This window comes from Haemaphysalis longicornis, unplaced genomic scaffold (genome assembly GCF_048455015.1).
Source record: "Haemaphysalis longicornis isolate Haplotype H1 unplaced genomic scaffold, Haemaphysalis longicornis Haplotype H1 scaffold_2, whole genome shotgun sequence".
Taxonomy (NCBI): Eukaryota; Metazoa; Arthropoda; class Arachnida; order Ixodida; family Ixodidae; genus Haemaphysalis; species Haemaphysalis longicornis.
In genome coordinates, this window is record NW_027526295.1 from 24358274 (window position 1) to 24376331 (window position 18058).

Sequence of the window (18058 nt, forward strand, 5' to 3'; positions counted from 1 at the left end):
AAAAAACACTTTCCTCCGTCTCATCTTGCACTCTCCAAGGGAGGGAATCGCGACTCCGCAGACAACAAATTGATACTATTCCTCACCCAGTTCGCCTAAATCGCATATGTTTGAGTCAATACTCTGCTGAATGACAGTTCTATTGACAACATGGAACTCTACTTCATATTATAATACAGTGTGAGCACAATCCCAAACTTCCTCCTCTCCGATCCCCTCTTCCCCCCCCCCAACCCCCTGAGCTCTAGGAGAACCTGGTGACCAGCGGCCATCTGGACGTTCAGGAACTCCTGGCATCCAGAGCGAAGGCGTTGTGCTCATCTCATGGATTCCTGGACTAGGGAACCAGGACTAAGGTTCTTTAAGGACTAGGGAACCAATGAACCAGTACCAAGTCGCTCAGTTTGTCGCTCTTCTAAGGAACTACCCCCGCTTCAGCAAGCTCAAATAAGCGTTTCTCTCTCTCTCTCTCTCGCTCACATTATTATTACCAGAATAGGAGCGCGCAATTTAAATGTCTACTAAGGGCATTTTGAATGGCAACAAGGCGTACTAGTTACCGGAGGTGGAATGGTAACCGTGGCGAATATATCCTTGTTGTCATTGATGAAGGTGTCTTCTGAGTTGAGCTGCAAGCAAGAAGCGAAGTTAAATAACGTTCAGCTTGTAGTACAGAGGGCCCTCAGTATTTTCATCAAAGACTTCCTTCCAAGGAAGGGTTTCTCATTTCTAGGTTCATTTGAAATATTGAATTATCAATTTACTACTGCTGCTGTGTTTATTATTAACCGCGTAGCTGTTAAACTTGAGCTTTGTCCGGTGGGGCAGAATAAAGAGCAAGAAGACGACGCACGCGGTGCCTCCTGGCCTGGAGAGAGAGCACGAAAGCAGCGCGCGTAAGCAGCACGCAGGGCACGCGCTAGCCTCCCGGCCTAAGCTCCCACAAGGGTTCATCCCTACACGGGCCCAGCTTCAAGCAGACTCGAGAGCTAGTGTCGCAGTCAGGCTTAGCAGTACTAGGTGAACGAGCGGCATAAAGGAAGGTCGACTGGCGCAAGAGGAGAGATAGAGGGGCTCAGCCGGCGGAAGTCCCCGAGATTCTCTCTGCGACTTCCCACACACCCCTTTTCCTCCTTTCCCCACACCCACCTACTGGGAGCCGGCCCTGCGCAGCTCGACCCTGGAGACCCAGTGTACCGTCGTCTCCAGGGCCCAACAGGTCGCGGAGGCCCTCTATGTTCCCGCCACCCCCTCTCCGTGACGCAGCCGTGGTCCTCTCTCTCTCTCTCTCTCTCTCATAAGCAGGCCATGTGTACCTGCTCTTCGCCTCCATCTGAGAGGCAGCCACAGCGGCCGGGATCGAAACGGCGTCCTTGGGCTCAGCAGCACATTTTCCAAGCGCAAGCACGCATAAACTTAGCCAAACCCAGAATAAGCTAGGTGGGACCGCCAGCTTCAGTTTGCTTAGTCGTCGAGCCGCTAGTGCGAAGCTAGCCCAATTCTTTTATGGACATTTCGTATCAAATGCAAAATTGAAGGGCTTGATTAGCTGCGTTTATTACACGAACAAAAAACTGCCGCTGTCTGTTGCTCACGAAAGTGGCGATCACAGATTCTCACATATGGGGGACGTGAACACTCACCGGCAGCGAAACAATTTTGTCCACTTTTGATGCGTACTGGCGTTGAACGCAGCCTTTGTAGTCTTTAAAGGCGGTCATCAACTCAGTGGTTGTGTTTGCCACCGTCGACATTTCGGACCGAGCTGAAGACAAAGGGGAGAAAATTGTCTGGTGAATACTCAAACCGACACTGCGAAAAGTATGGGCAGGGGACTCAGATGTTGCGTAAAAATAAATGCTATGGCAGTGGGGTAATGGTGCGATTTGATTCAATGTTGCTACGAGACTGGGGTAAGGTTGAGAATATTATGTGATCGCTGATAAGAACTGACTTGTTCTACCTTGCATGACATTACAAGCCCTTCCACGAGAACGATGTTGCACCCTCTGCTTCTTTGCAGTAACTGCTCAGCGCTAAAAGTAGTAATAGCCCAGTAATGGGTGTTCTGTGAAAGAAGCTGGACATATTTACCAATCTTGTCAGGGGCTTTCATCTCGAATAACTGCGAATTCCTAGCTGTGGGTATAGACCACTGCAAAACACCAGTAAATAAGCATTCAACCCTGACGCCTGTTATCTCTCATAAGTTCCAGTTGTGGACATGGTCGACTAATGCTAAATGTCGTTAGCAAAATCCCTTAGACGGGGCACGCCGTCATGCCGTGCAGCGTTGGACTAAAGAGCGGGGTGGCTGTATAGCACTACCTCGCCAACGGCCCCAGAAAGAGTTGCGCTGTACGAAAGTGACGTTACACTTTGGGGCGCAAATAATTGCGATTCCGAACACCACACGTGGCGGGACGACGTTTACTCTTGCACGTGGCCTTAACAAATTTACCGCCTTTTTTTTATGGAACTAATTATTTATATATTTTTATTGATTCATTTATAATGGGCTGAGGGCCCACGGCATCATAGATGGAAGTGCTGCAATCGCGAACATAATTGCAAATGCGGGACGGAAGGGAATATAAACACAACAACGACCAGGTTACCGATATTGACTACACCGGTTAATAGTTTTCTCTCTACAACGGTTGCAACTGGCACTCAAATGTGGTTATAGTGTCATTATGTAAGCAATAAAAACGAGGGAAATAATGAAAGAAAAGTTCAGCACTATGCACCCGCGCCCCTCCACGTCATGGGCATTATTCAGACGTGATGAATAAAACGTGGTGGCTAAGGCGTTGCGCTGCTGAGCACGAGGTCGCGGGTTCGATTCCCGGCAGCGGCGGCCGCTTTTCTGATGGAGGCGAAAAGCAAAAATGCCCGTGTGTACGAGATTTCGGCGCACGTTAAAGATCCCCAGGTGGTCAAAATTAATCCGGAGCCCTCCACTACGGCGCGCCTCATCGCCTGCGTTGCGTCGGCGCGTTAAACCCCACAATCAATCAATCAATGAATAAAACGTGTTGCTGGGCTAGTTGTTACATTCTTAGTGGGAGGCTTAGCGCAAGGAAGACGATGACGGTGGCAGACGAGACAGGCGCCTGTCTCGTCTGCCACCGTCACCGTCTTCCTTGCGCCAAGCCTCCCATTAAGACGAGATGAAACCCCAAAAGAAGCCACAATGCGTTTTTTGCGTACGTTCGTGAGACGAAATATTTTTCCCAGTAACGAAAGGCAAAAGTTTTGTAATCGATCTAAAGATAGCGAAAAAGGTCGATTTATTTCCAGTTACAGGGATAGTTATATTATTGTTATAGAATATGAAACACACAAATTTTCTAACCATTCACTGTGAGGGAGGTCACGAGCTAAGGAAATCTTCTCCTTCACGTTGTTGTGCTTCTTCAGTTAAGCACAACAAAGATTAGGAATATCCCTAATGACTACGCGATCATGACACACAATAGCATAAAGCGTAGTGTGCGATGTATGACGATCCCCCTTTCACCAATATAATGCCCCACTAGAAGGCTAGCAAAGTAACCAACTTCTGCAACTTAGTCCAAAAAAAAAAAAAAAAAAAAAACCTTGCTGCAGACGAATTGGGCAGTGACAATCGTATTGTTATAGAGCCGTAAGACTGCACTTACCAAGCCTTGTGAAGAGTGGTGACAGTGCGTAATGAAACTTCCAGCCAATAAAGGCGGCATAAATTAGGCTGAAAACAAGAAAAATGATCTATTACATCACTGCCGCAAGCAAAATCCCAATGGCCGCGTTCTCTGCAGCCTTGTGTCAAACATATTCCTAACAGCCTTTGCTTTGAAGGCTAATTAAACATACTTTTTCTATATTCGTTAGTTCAAAAACGCATCGCGGTAAAAAAATAGTAAAAAACGCGTCGCGGCAAAAAATAGAAATCGGCGTTTATATTGAGAATAGTGTTTTACCTTGGGTGGATGTCAAATCGAATGGATGCAAATATGGTGCGCAATATGCAGAAACGGAAAGCAAAAAACACGCATGCATTTTTTTAAAATTCTTGCATTACCATAAATCCGTCTCGTAGGCCGCTTCAAAATTCACAATAGATTTGTAAACACTTCCTCAAGTGTATTCAAGGATGAAGTATACAGAAAGGCGGCCTCATTTCTTCGCATTCAGCTTTGTCCTAATAATCATCACTGCACAACTCATAGGGCTGGCCATCAAAATAGAACAGATTAGGGAAGATGCATCCTAAATGTATGCACGATATGAATCTGGTTCAACTATAATCGTGGTAGCGACGGAAGATTCAAAAGGACTCCAAAAAAGTTGTCCGCGTGTCTGCTTGCTTCGCTGCGAACGTCGCAGAAAGACGACAGTCTCCTGCCGCCCCTACCACGTGACTGCCTCTACTCCTGTCTTTCTCCTTCACATTTCACGGTGTTCCGCTCCTGTCTCAGTCCTCCCGTCACAAACACAACGAAAGCAACTTGAATTCAATACAACCATCCCGCGTTCGCGCTGCTGTTGCGACATGCGTTCGGGCCGTTCGTTACGGTTGCGGGCCAGGAGTCCAGTACTCCAATCAAAGCCATTTTTGTAAATTTGGTTAAAATATTTTTAACGCGTTCTTTTTGCTACCAAATACTTTCGCCCGCGTCCATTTTTAACTAAAAGAACATTGCTGGTACCACTTATGCAGTAATATTATGGCTCAAATATACGCAATGTATTCTTTTTGCTAAGCAGTGTTGGGAGTATAAAGTGTGGTGCCAGATTCAGTAGTTTGAGAATTATTTTGCCTCTTCTAATCGTTTCGTTCATGCGTTCTTTTGACTTTGGCCGCGCGGCTGAACCATGAAGCACTTTCGTAGGTAATTTTCGAAGTCCCTGTGAGGCGCAAGAGCCGGGTCCCCGACGAAGGCAGATGGGCCGCCAGCTTTGCTGTTTCTCCGGCCTTGCATCACTAGTACAAGCTACCGCAGTTTTTTTTTTTTGTAAAAACGAAGGAAACACATTATTTACTGCGCCACACGTACACGAAAAATAACAATAGGGGCCTAATGCTTTATTTGTTTTTTCATTTATTCGCTGCTACACGCAAAACTGTAATGCCATTTGCTAAATGTCATTTTTGGTTTAAGGACTTCCGTAGAACTCATTCTCCCTCACGAACGCCTTAAATCTGCCTACTCTCGAACGCGATGAGCACCAAATGAAACCAATGAAACTCTCCACCAGAGTGTTGGCGAGGAAACGTAAGTGAACTTCGAAATAAGACGATTTTCGGTGCACTCTTGGTGGCGAAGTTATGAAAAAGACGAAGTTCACTAAAACAGAGGCTAAAGGCAAAACGTCGTGTTACTCATCGTTTTTTGTTTTTCGGATTTGCCTACGCTGACAGGTGACAGCAGCTGCTGAAGCCACTTTTAGAAACAGCTCCCACCATTTTTTAGGAAAAGCTATTTTTCATAACGTTTTTATTTCATAGGACACATTTTTAACGTTAAAAACTTCGAAGATATGAGTGCATTTACTTTTTTGGTAATTATCACCATCAAGCCCCCCAAATTTACTGCCTTTGCGTGTTCGCGTGAAGCACGGCCTGCCTAAACAATGTCATTCGGTATCTTAAGGCCTCGAACACTTAATGTCATTTTTCGTGTATGTGCGGCACGGGTATATGACACTTGCACAACCAACGATCGCTCAAGGGAAAGCGATGCTTGAGAATCCGACGCGCGGTTCCCCACTTAACCACTGTTTTAGCAGTGCCTTGCCACATTGAGCTGCTTTCACATCATGACTCCACCCGCTGTGACAGGCGAAAGATACGCTGCGACGGTCCCGCATGTATTAATGCGTAGCATTCTTTCCCAGTAGCCCCCCCCCCCCCTCCCCACATTCCCAGCTAGGACCGTGTAGCGCCCTGCATTTCCACAGAAATTCAGATATCGCGGAAGTTCTACCTGTAACCGTTATAATAGCGTAAATGGAGCTAATATGTCGAACAAAATTTTAAGAAATACGAAGTAAAGAAAAATACTAGAAATGACGAAAAATGCCCAACCGTGTAACGTCCTCAATTTCCACAAAAATGTAGATTTGACGAAAGTTCGAAGTGTAATATTAGCGCAAATGGATATAACTGGTGAAATTTTTTTTTGAAAAAACAAAAATTACAAAAATATAAAAAAAATACGGAAAATAGCAAACTGTAAAACGCCATGCATTTCTAAATAATGCAGATTTTGCGTAAGTTCCCCCTGTAATTGTTAAGCTAGCGTCAGTGGAGATATTTGATCGAACGAACTTTCTAAACACTAAAAAATTAAAAGAAATATAAAAACATACGGAAAATGGTAAACCGCGTAACGTCCTGCCTTTACACAATAATGCAGGAGTAAAGGTTTGGTTCGTTGTTTCTTGCTTCGATGCGCCGATGTTGTGGCGTGTGGAAGTCTTCCGATGGTCTGCGTTGGTGCCTGGTGGTTGCGACACTGATGACAGGACGATGAGAGTTATTGAGGGTTTTTAAAACTGTATATTTAAGCGAGAGACATACAGGATATTTACAGACTGCAGTAGACAGAGTAAGAAATACAGTGGGTTCCTAGGTCAGCTAAGACTTTGTGCCCGCGGCACCCCCGTCAGCGACGGACCCTGACCTAAGACTACCAAAGTGATGAGATCCTCCCTAGCCTGACCTGGCTAGCCCGGCAATACGCCGGCCGTGCATAGCACATTAAAAGCCTGAGGATTCGACACCGAGGCCTCGTGTCTCGTGGTTTTGATGGGTTACTAAGGCTCCACCCCCGATACACGGGCCAATCAGTACTCCTGGTTACCTGATTGGATGTATCACCAAATCCGGGCCTAAACCATAGTGGGCAACGCCCCCCGTAACCCTGAAAGGTTGGTCACTCTCCCTCTCAAGACAAAAAGGAGAAGATCAAAGGCAACCAAAATGAGTATAACACACACTGAGAACCCCGCGAAAACACGTGCAAGCGCCCGGGGCAAGCTTTTACGCACGCGGCCTGCGTTGCCCGTTCCCACGCCCGCACTTTACGCGTATAACGCCTTGTCCAAAGTTGGACCGCCACCACAAACTCGGGGTGACCCGTATCCGTTCCTCTTAAAGGGACACTGAAGTGATATTTAAACATTGCGGGATTACTAGCGCAAATTGTAGTCCGGAGTCCCCAGGCCATGTTTCGACCACTCTAGGCGCGTTTACGCGATTTTATTTAGTAGAAAAACTAATTCGAAAATGCTGTCCTCCTCTCTTTACGCTCACCCATTTTCTGTGGCGTTTTCGTGTGACGTCAGGAGGGGATGAGCTGGCAATTGGCTGCGCCACGGCTGCGCTACTGCACGGCTCCCCGGCCGACAGAGTAAGTCCGTCAGTCGGCCCAGCGTTTCGTCCGCCGGCCGCCGGCGGGTCGTCGCAATCAAGGAGGTTAAAAAAAAATTGCTTGGTCGCAATTCGTTCGCTTAGTTGAAACGAAGCCCGGACACGTTTGTGAATGGAAGAATGTGCCTTTATTTACTTGGTTTGTTTGTACACTGTATCTAGCTCCAAGTCAAGGTCGCTTCACACAAGCGCTGCACAAGCGCACGTGCGACGCTTCGCTGACTGGTACGCCAGTAGGAAAATATAAGGCCTCTTGAAGGCGGGAGAAGAGTCAGCGAAGTCAATATAGGTACTAAGGAAATAAAATCAACTGATATTTTTATCGTACAGCGTAAAACTAGGGCGCGGGAAGCACTTTTTTGCGCTGGGCGAACAAGCACAGCGGTCAGCAGCACGACTACGCATCTGCGAACGCTTTTCCGTCTACGAAATGCAATTGCTAGACGTGAGCTACTGTGGAAACTCGGGCGACGCTTACTGCACGATCGCAGTACAACAAATAGTCACCTAAGCTGCTTGAAATGCCAAAACTAAATAAAAGTGTAAACCGGTTGTACAATATATACCCTATATTAGCAAGGCCTTCGTGTCCCGCTCCTTCCGGCCACAGCGGTGAACGGACGTGTGATGTCGGGCTCTGATAGAGCGGCTTCAGCGGGCCAGATGGCCCGCGGTAACAGGATTGAAGACAATGAAGATTACGCTGTCGTACTGCCAACTCTGCCAACCGGGTCAGTCGTTAATAATACTGTCTTTTTTCACTGTGATGTCAAGGGGCGGCCATACCGCGTCGAAGACTTACGAGACGCGCTACAGCAACCGAATGTTTTCGGCAGCGTCGTAGCGCTTGGTCCCTACCAGATGAACCATGTATGGGCTGCGACGTTTAACAACGCCGAAGCTGCGAAGAAGATTGTCGCCACTCAGGAGATAAAGGTGAAAGGACGGAAATGCCTCGTGATTGACCCGTGCAATCGGGACATCCGTGTCAAGTTGCATTGGGTGTTGCACAATGTGCCAGACGAAGAAATCAAGAAAGCGTTCCAACCCTACGGCCGGGTGACCGAGCTCACAAGGGAGAAGTGGCGCGTGCAGGGTTGCGACGCACAGTGCACCATGACACGCGTCATGGTGCACTGCGTTGCCGCAACGACGCCGTTTGGCTCGGAGAGATCCGAGCTGACGATGGACGAGGCGGAAGCGGAGGAAATCAACAAGGCAGCAGACGACGCCGGGAACGGCGAAAGCGGCCAGCCGACGCAAGATAACGAGAATCATCCGAAGGATATCGGCAGTGAGACGCAGGAAAGCGTGCCGTGCCAGCCTGAAGTCATCGTGAGTGGTAGCGGGAACGCGGGCTGTGTTGAACGCGCCGCGGCGTCTCCTAGCGAGGACGACGTCTCCAAGCCCGACATAATGGAGGTGGAAGCCAGCGGTGAGGCCTCTACGGCAGCCAAACGGTCGCGAGAAGAAAACGGCCCCGAGGAGCACGAATCCATCGAAGTCATCGGAGAGCCCCCGCGAAAGGCGGGACAAGGGAGGTGTGCGATACCCAAAGCCAAGCTTCATGTCCCGCCAGACCGAGCTCCGAGAAACGTCAAATGATAGCCACAACGGTACCGAACCAACGGCATTAGGGGACGAAGTATCGTCACCAATATCCATGTTGCTCGGAGTGTGTTGGAATGCTGTGATTTGATGTGCCGCCACGTTGCGATGATGCAGATTGACCTTGAAAAAGCCTTCGACAGAGTGTGTCACGAAGTGTTATTCTGTATTATGAAACAAGCAAATGTGGGGGAAGTGCTATACAATGGAGTGCATATGGCTTACCAGGGGTGTACCACGCAGTTAGTTATAAACAAAAAGGTCAGCAAATGCGTACCTGTGTTATCGTCAGTTAGGCAAGGTTGTCCGATGTCGCCACTCCTTTTTAGCGTGTTTTTAGAGCCTTTTTGTTTAAAAATAATCCAAAGTAATGAAGTTAGGGGATTTTGTTTGAACTCAAGTGAAGTGCGGCTGTTGACTTATGCGGACGACGTGGCAGTGTTTGTTACAGATAAAGAGAGCGTGCAAAAAGTGACAAAGATTACAAAAGATTTCTGCGCACAAACCTGTAGTGCTGTAAACTGGGAAAAATGTTCGGGTCTGTGGCACGGAGTATGGCCCACCAAACCAGAGTTTTTTGAAAACATCCAGTGGTTTCAGGTACCGAAAATATATCTTGGCGCTCCGCTGGAGTGCTACCAAGATAGTAACAAGCATTGGCAGGAAGAAGCAGTAAGATTGCGTGAAAAAGCAACGAGGTGGGGAGGCCGCAACCTATCGATGTTCGCTCGTGCCACTGTCTGCAACATGTTCTTCCTGGCAAAGCTATGGTATGTGATGCAAGTAATAAACTGTTCGCGAGTAAATGTGCAGAAAATGCACCGTATTTTTGCTGTATTCATCTGGGGTTCCCAATGGGAAAGAACCAGCCGTACGAATCTCTTTCGTAAAGTTCGAACGGGAGGGATGGGCTTATCACATCTGTTTTTGCGACAACTTGTCAGCAGATTTATGTTTCTTCACGATGCGAGTGATGTCTTTCTGCGCACATTTCTACAAAGTGTCTTGGTGGGTTCACTCCCGCAGTTTGTTGTTTCCAGTGTTGATGAACGTTACACATTGAAAGGTTACCTGAAGGAAACCGTTGAATCTTTAAGATTCCTCTGTGTAAGGTTTTCCCTTGAATACCTTTCAGTGTTTCAAGAAAACGTCTGTCAGAAGATCTTAGAGATGTTCTTTTTCCAGTACCGCTGTACAGAACTATGTACCGCATTGGGCCAGGGCAAGATGTATTGTGTCGCGTCAAAAAGATGGCAGTCCCAGCATGTATGAAAACATTCTTTTTTAAGCTTCATTCGGGAACTCTTCTAGTCAAAACATGGATGGCTGAAAAAGGGTTGTTTGTGCCATGGACAACAGTATGTCTTTTGTGTAAAAAACCCGAAACAATAGACCACGTTTTCCTAGACTGCTGGGATGCCGTCTTTTTTTGGGACGTTCTTCAGCGTACCCTGAAAAAAGACTTGCCTGTGACACCACATGGAATCCGTTTCATCCCCGTAGACAAACATGACAGTGTGCCGTACGACCTGATAATGCTTTTGGGCCTACACGCCATCTGGCTGAGTCGTATGGCGGTGCGCCACTCTGATGCTGACGCGAAGACTGTCAGCAAGTACTTTGCTCAGAATGTCAGTATGCTGAAGCAAGTCATTAATATGCAGTGCCCGGAGCTTACGTGGCTACCTATTTTGGAGGAATTGTCTTCTTTCGATGTTTATAATAGTTTTCGCCAACCGAAGTTCGGTGAGCGGGTTTTAAACCGACACTGATGCGTTTTAGAACAGCATTGTAGACATTGTAGGGACTGTGTGTTTAATGTGCAATAAAGAAAAAAAAAAAAAAAAGCTCCGTGGCTCAGTAGTCTGGGGCGCTGGGAATAACACCGCAAATGTTTTGCAAGTCACGAGTTCGAATCCCCGCGGGTACGTGCTTTTTTTTGTAAGTTAACTTTTTTGTTTTCCGCTGATGTTTTCTATATTGGGTTCACCTTTTTTTGGGCCGCAACGTTCATGGCTACACGAACTAGTTCACAAAACGCGCGCAGGCTGGCACTGGCGCGCTAGCGAGTTCTCGTTGGCGTGCTGTTGCCATAAGCACCGACTGCTTGCAGGCAGTGGGCACAGGCCAGAATGAACAGACCCTTGGCCTGGTGCGAACACGCTTTTTACGATACAGGCATGAGGGAGGCAAGCTCCAAATATGGGGGAAAAGCGCATGACATTTGGGCGTCTGCGGGTACGCGGAGGGCGTTCATGCACTGCGTAGGTCTCGGCTAGTGAATGCTACGACTACAAGCCGTCCTGGGAGGCTTATCTTGTGCATTTTACAGCCGACAACATGGCAGAAGCGCGGTACGATCATTACTGAGATATTGAGAATGCCCATCCAACAACGCCATTGGTTATGTTTTACAGAACCGAAACCGAAACCGAAACTTGTGTGATTGCTAACCTTGGGCATCGTCCAATCACGGCGCCCCTCCTCCCAACGTCACAGCCTTAGTTGGTGCGGCCGCCGCAAACCGCGCATGGTAGTTTTTCTTCTTTCGCGCTTTGTAAAATAATTACCGATTTGTCAACCGGATAAACGATGAAAAGTGTGCTAATTTGAGCCAGTCTACGCAGTGCAAGCAAAAACGGGAGCTTGACAAATTCACTTCAGTGTCCCTTTAACAAACGCAGCGCGCCCGCGAGGCTCCCCGCCATTGACAGGAGATCCTCGGCAGAAACCATATGGGACGCGCGGACCCCGCGGCGTCGCATTCCCAACGAAACATCTTCGCACTACCGTACGTACGCTCTAGCCAACAAAGGCAGAACCACCGCTTCAAATCGGCCGCCGTCCAAGCACCGTTGACAGCCCCTTGCTACCCCGTTATCAGAAGCGCGTCGGGCCAACTGGTTTTACAACCGTCCCTCTGGCAAGACGCGCGCGCAGGCGGCCCCCGAAGCAAGCGCTGCCACGTCCGCGGAAAGCTCATCGAACATCCGACCCACGCTTTCCCGCGCTGCTACTGTGCTTTGCAACACGCCGTTCAAAACAACGCCACAGCCCAGCTGAGGCTCAAGACAATTCGTCTCCACGCAGGCGGCATGATCCAAAGGCCGTTCGCTCTTAGCAAGCTAGCTGCTATAAAGCCCTTCATGCGCCCTTCAGGCAACCGCCGCTTCCCACGCGTTCGACTTTGCAGCGTCGCTGGCTCCTGGAACCCTTACAACAGGTTTCGCGAAACATCCTTATGTAGTCGTTACAATAGCGTAAATCGAGATATTTGATCGAAAGAAATTTTGAAAAACTAAAAAGTAAAAAAAACTCGAGCATTGGCGAACCGCGTAACTCGCTGCATTTCCACAATAATACAAATTTCGGCCGACACAGCCACACGCACTTCGTTTCGGCTCCCGCTTATCGCTTCGCCTCCCGCGGACGGGCACCTGCTGCCCACCTGATTTCGCCACCAATCGAACCGGTACGATGCACGGATTCTCCTGATACCACTTTCGTCGTGATCCACCCAACAGGCGAGTAACCCTGTCTATTGCAAAATTCATGACCGCCAACGGAGGGCTAACCCTAACGCCACAGCGAGGAACAGCATCGGCCTCGCCTCGCGCCGCAGCTGCCTTCAGCTGCCGGCTGCATCCCACGTGCGGAGCTCGTGACATCTCTACCATGGATTGCGGCGACGAGGAACGTGCAGCGCTCACAGCGCACAGCGAGCATTCTCCTCTACCGGCAAACCCTTGGATACAAGTTATCAGCAAGCGATCGCAACGCAAGGCCTCCAAACAACTCAAGACGGGCCAGAAAGCACCCCCTACGCAAGCGTCAAGACTTCCTACTCCGCGTATACCGGCCGACCAATTCGTCGCTGTAATACGACCGACCGGCAACGTGTGCGCCAAAAACTGGGCCAACTCTGAAATCACCAACAGCCTTGTCACCACCACCGGCTTCGGTCACACAGAATTCATACGCCAGGTAACTATCATAAATGAAGACACGACAAACGTGGTAGTAATCGGATCCAAGAATATCGATCTTATCGACCGCATATACCGAATCACGGACTTGACCATCCTCTCCACCACATACCAAGTTCGCGCCTACATGAAGCCTCCCCCGAGCACCTCGCGAGGCGTTATCAATGGCGTCTCGGAGGAAATTGACCTGCCGACTCGACATGAACTCCTCGCCCCCAATGGACTCTACCTGGTTCACGCCCGCTTTATGGGACAGACGAGGTCGGTTCTACTAACATTTGACGGCTATCGCGACCCATACTACGTCAAACTCGAATGTGAGCTCGTCAGGTGCCATCCTTATTGCCGGATGACGCAAGTCTGTACCAACTGTGGAGACACTGGACACCGAAGAGATGTGTGCCCCTCACTCCCTCAGACCATCTTTGGACAAAGTGCAACTGTGGACCCCTCTGCTACTCACCATTGTGTACCGAAATGCAAATTATGCGACGGTCCCCATCCAACTGCTAGCAAGGACTGTCCACAACGTTCACGCCCCCCGCCATGAGACCCCCGACTCGCACTTCTGATCAGACTTACACAAAAAACTCGCCCACTTCGACTCTGCCAATGGACAATTACAACTTCCCGGCTCTACCCAAGACCAACCAGCCAGCGCCCCACCACAAGGTGAGCTGGTCAGCTGTTCTTGCCCCCTCTTCCACTGCTCCACCCTTTCCCCCCCATGACAACCCCTCCCCTCAGTCAACCCCTCCCCAATCACAGTCAACACAACTGACACTCGAATATGTCTACGCACAGCACATGGAACTCCTGCAGCGGCACAACCGCCTTGCCGAAAAGGTTTCTGCCCTCGAAACACACCTCGTGACTGAGATTGACCTCAAGTTAAAGGCCGCGGTGACCACACTTACCAACATCATACACCAAGCGGTAGCACCTATACACGCCACATTATCCGTACCCAACGAAGAACAAGAATCCATGGATGCACAGCCTGTTCCGCACCAGCAACCCCAGTCCTCTCCTGCCACACCGATCATCAAAAAAGCCAAGCTCGTATTTCCGCCCTCACACACAATCCAACAAACACACACTTTCCAGGACACTAGGAAAACACCTGGACCATGAAGACACAACCCACCGTCCCGCTGCACATCCTTCAATGGAATTGCCGATCTTTCACAAGCAAGAAACATCAACTAGATCTCTTCCGCGCATCTGATCCTGCAGACGTAGTCGCCCTTCAAGAAACGAATGTCCCGCAACCTAAACTGATTGGCTACCAAACGTTCACAGCTGACCCGTACCACCGGACGGCTACTTTTGTACAAGCTCATCTCCCGGTGTTAACTCACATCATTGCCTCTGATACCCCCAACACGCTTGTAGAAATCCTGACGACAACAACAAATTCAACATCACTCTTCATTCTCAACGTGTATAGTCCACCTACCCACCAACTCAACGATGTCAACACCCTCATCCAAAAAGCTATTACAGTAGCAAGAGACGCCCCCTTCGTATTACTTGGTGACTTCAACACTCCACATATGGGATGGGGATACCACCAAAACTCCAAGAAAGGCACGCGCCTACAGAAAGCCATCCACGATCATAGACTTTGTCTCCAAAACGACCTTACTCAACCTACCCGCATCGGAAATAGCGTAACGCGTGACACTATTCCGGACCTCACCCTTACGAAGAACTGCCTGCTAATACAGTGGACGTGCCAAGCCAATCGCTTAGACAGTGATCATGCCATTATCTCCATCAGACTAATTTACCAAACTAATCCAATACGAATCGGGCAAGCTCGAATCACCGACTGGCAAAAATTCCACGAAAATAACGCCCCTCTCCCTTCCCCGCAAGACAATCTCGCCGCATGGATTGATGCACTCGAACAACGGCTGCGGAAGCACACGACAACGATATCATTGACGACGGAACACCCTGTAGCAGACCCACATCTCCTCCACATTTGGGAAGCCAGACAGTCTCACTGGACGGTGGCGTAAACAAAAGCACAATAAACGCTTAAAGCAGCGTATTGCTGTCTTAAACCAACAAGCCCGAGATTACTCCAAAATTTTTCAGAAACAAAACTGGGCATCTTTCTGCAACCAGCTTCAAGGTACGCTAAGCACGAAGAAAACATGGCACATAGTGCGTTCTCTCATCGACAAAGAAAAGACGCGCACCGTTACTTCAAACCAAATTCACCGCCTAGTACAAACCTCAGACTCATCACCCGAGGAACTCCTTCAATCAGTTCGACGGAAGATCTTTGGCCACGAATCCCAATACCCACCATCAAATGATTCCAGGCGATATACTGGAAATGACAATGCAGAGCTAAACTCCCCGTGCACCATGGAAGAACTCCATCAGGTGCTACAAATGTTAAAACGCAACAGTGCCCCTGGACACGATCGAATAACTAACCGACTACTCCGCAATATCGACGACGAAACCATACAAGCCCTTCTTGACCTTTTCAATCAACATTGGGAAACCGGAACTCTACCGGAACAGTGAAAAAGATCGGATATCATCCTCATACCGAAACCCCACAAATCCCTAGGACTCAACAATCTCCGACCTATCTCTCTTACGTCTTGTGTTGGCAAACGTTTTGAGCACTTGGTTCATATACGTCTAACCACGCATCTTGAAAAAACCGGACAGTATTCCAACACCATGTTTGGCTTTCGTACTGGACTATCGACTCAAGACGTGCTGCTACAACTCAAAGAGCATGTAATCCAAACCCTTAGCCGCAGCCATCCCAAAATGATCATGACTCTCGATGTGCAGGAGGCATTCGATAACGTTTACCATTCTGAAATTCTTGACAATCTTGCCACTACACACTGCGGCCATCGAACCTTCAACTACGTCAAGGCTTTCCTCCACAACCGAACGGCCACACTTCGACTCGGCCCGCACTAGACCCGCCTTTTTAACATGCCTGCGTGCGGCACACCCCAAGGCTCCGTCATTTCACCCCTCCACTTTAATATTGCTTTACTTCATCTACCCGTAGAGCTCGACCACATCCCGGACCTTCACCATGCTTTCTATGCCGACGACATCACGTTGTGGACAACTCAATGGTCAGTCGGAGCCCAACAAGACACCCTACAGCAAGCCATAAACATCATCAATACGTATCTCATACCACGAGGGCTTCGCTGTCAAGCCGAGAAGTCTGCAGTGCTGATGCTTCGCGCGCGAACACGAGGTAGACCTCCTGAACCCCCAATGAATCCTAATCTGAAAATCCAAAACACTTCTATACCCCAAGTGCCTACTCTACGTATTCTCGGCGTTCCTTTCCATCACGATGGCTCTGGTGCCACCCTTATCCCTCAACTGAACAAAACATGCGCCCAGCTTACCCATCTGATAAAACGTGTAAGCCACCAACATGCAGGGCTAAGGGAGAATGAATCCTGCAAGCTCATACAAGCTTAGCTACTTAGCCGCTTCACCTATGGGACGCCGTATGTTGCACTCAAACCCGCAGAATTGAGAAAACTTGATATATTAGTACGAAAAGCCTACAAAACGGGTTTTCATCTGCCCCCTTTACGCCCACACAAACACTCCTCGAATCGGGTACTCACAATACTATTTCGGAGTTTCTTGAAGCACAACGCACGACCCAAATCCATCGCCTTAAACTTACTTCAACAGGACGACACCTGCTCGGTCTTCTGGGACATGACACCCCAAGAGCTCAGGATACGCCCAATCCGATCCCCATTTCTTTGCGACAACGTATTCACATTGCTCCAATCCCGAGGCACATGTACCCAAGTCATAACAGGGGCAGAAGAATAGCTCGTGTCCGAATGCTACAAAGAAGACTGGACAAGGATCCACACGTCCGATATACAGATATTGCGTCTACTCACCATGACCGGCGTACCACAATTGTGGCTCTCGACTCTACGGGTACCACCATGACTGCTGCCACGTATCGTGGAATCTCCTCCACTACCATTGAATCGGTCGCAATAGCTCACGCCGCTACCACGCACCGCAGTGAACACCCCCTCACGATTGTTACGGACTCTCTCCAGGCATGCCTACGCTACCGTCGTGGACACGCTCCTGTCGCAGCTATTCTCCTTCTGCAAAAGCTTCCCCCTCAACTATTCATCACAATAATATGGACCCCTGCTCACACCGGCCTGCTGGGGAATGAAGCAGCCCATGCTGCAGCCCGCGAGATCCACAACCGGGTATCCTCAGCATCCGAATCGGCAGCCACGGAAGACATCACCACCGAACCTCTGACCACCACTGAAGCAATTTTCACCCACTACAGGCACCTCCGCTACAAATATCCTCCGCCGTAAACCTCCCTCACGCACCTGGCGACGCCTACAAACAGATGCCTATTACAACTGTACACGACTTCCCCACATTGCTCCTACGCTCTACCCGAAAACCTGTCAACCATGTAATACCCCACTAGACACTTTCCATCTTCTCATTGAATGCCCGCACTCTCCACCCTTCCCTCCCCGCCTGACCCCCACCCCTTCCCGTGAGCAGTGGGAGAGGTTGCTGACCAGCTCCGACCGTGAAGATCAAGCTATGCTGGTCGACCGGGCGGTGACGGCGGCGTCCTCTCGCGGCCTCCTCGGCATAGAAGTCTGACCACACCCCCTTCCCCCAACCCTTTGCTCTATAATAAAGGTCTGTTCATCATCATCATCGCGAAAGTTTCAAGTGCCACCGTTACAAGTAGATGGAGATAATTGGACGGACAGGATATAAAAAATAAATGTCCTTAAAGAACTCACACTCAAGACAAGCGGCATAAGAATGCTACGCAATAAAAGACAATGCTCTGAATTTATGCTGATTTTTTTTTGCGTGTGTGTAGGTGTGATTAGTACATCTTGCAGCTCAAAGAAAAATAGGCATACTTTAATACGTACACCTTCAATGTTGGAAACATCTCCAGAAGCGTGCGACGTCGGTTTCTTTACGGAGATATCCACAAGTGTCAGTACCGGAT

General features: G+C 49.0%; 1 long non-coding RNA gene across 1 annotated transcript; it reads right to left on the minus strand.

Moving 5' to 3' along the window:
* Window positions 1–575: 575 nt before the first annotated feature.
* LOC144167019 (uncharacterized) lies at window positions 576–3712 on the minus strand. The gene is made up of 3 exons (XR_013321818.1): window positions 3666–3712; window positions 1644–1765; window positions 576–629 (listed from the first exon to the last, which is right to left on the minus strand). It is a non-coding gene; the product is annotated as an uncharacterized LOC144167019 (long non-coding RNA).
* Between the last annotated feature and the right edge of the window lie 14346 nt (window positions 3713–18058).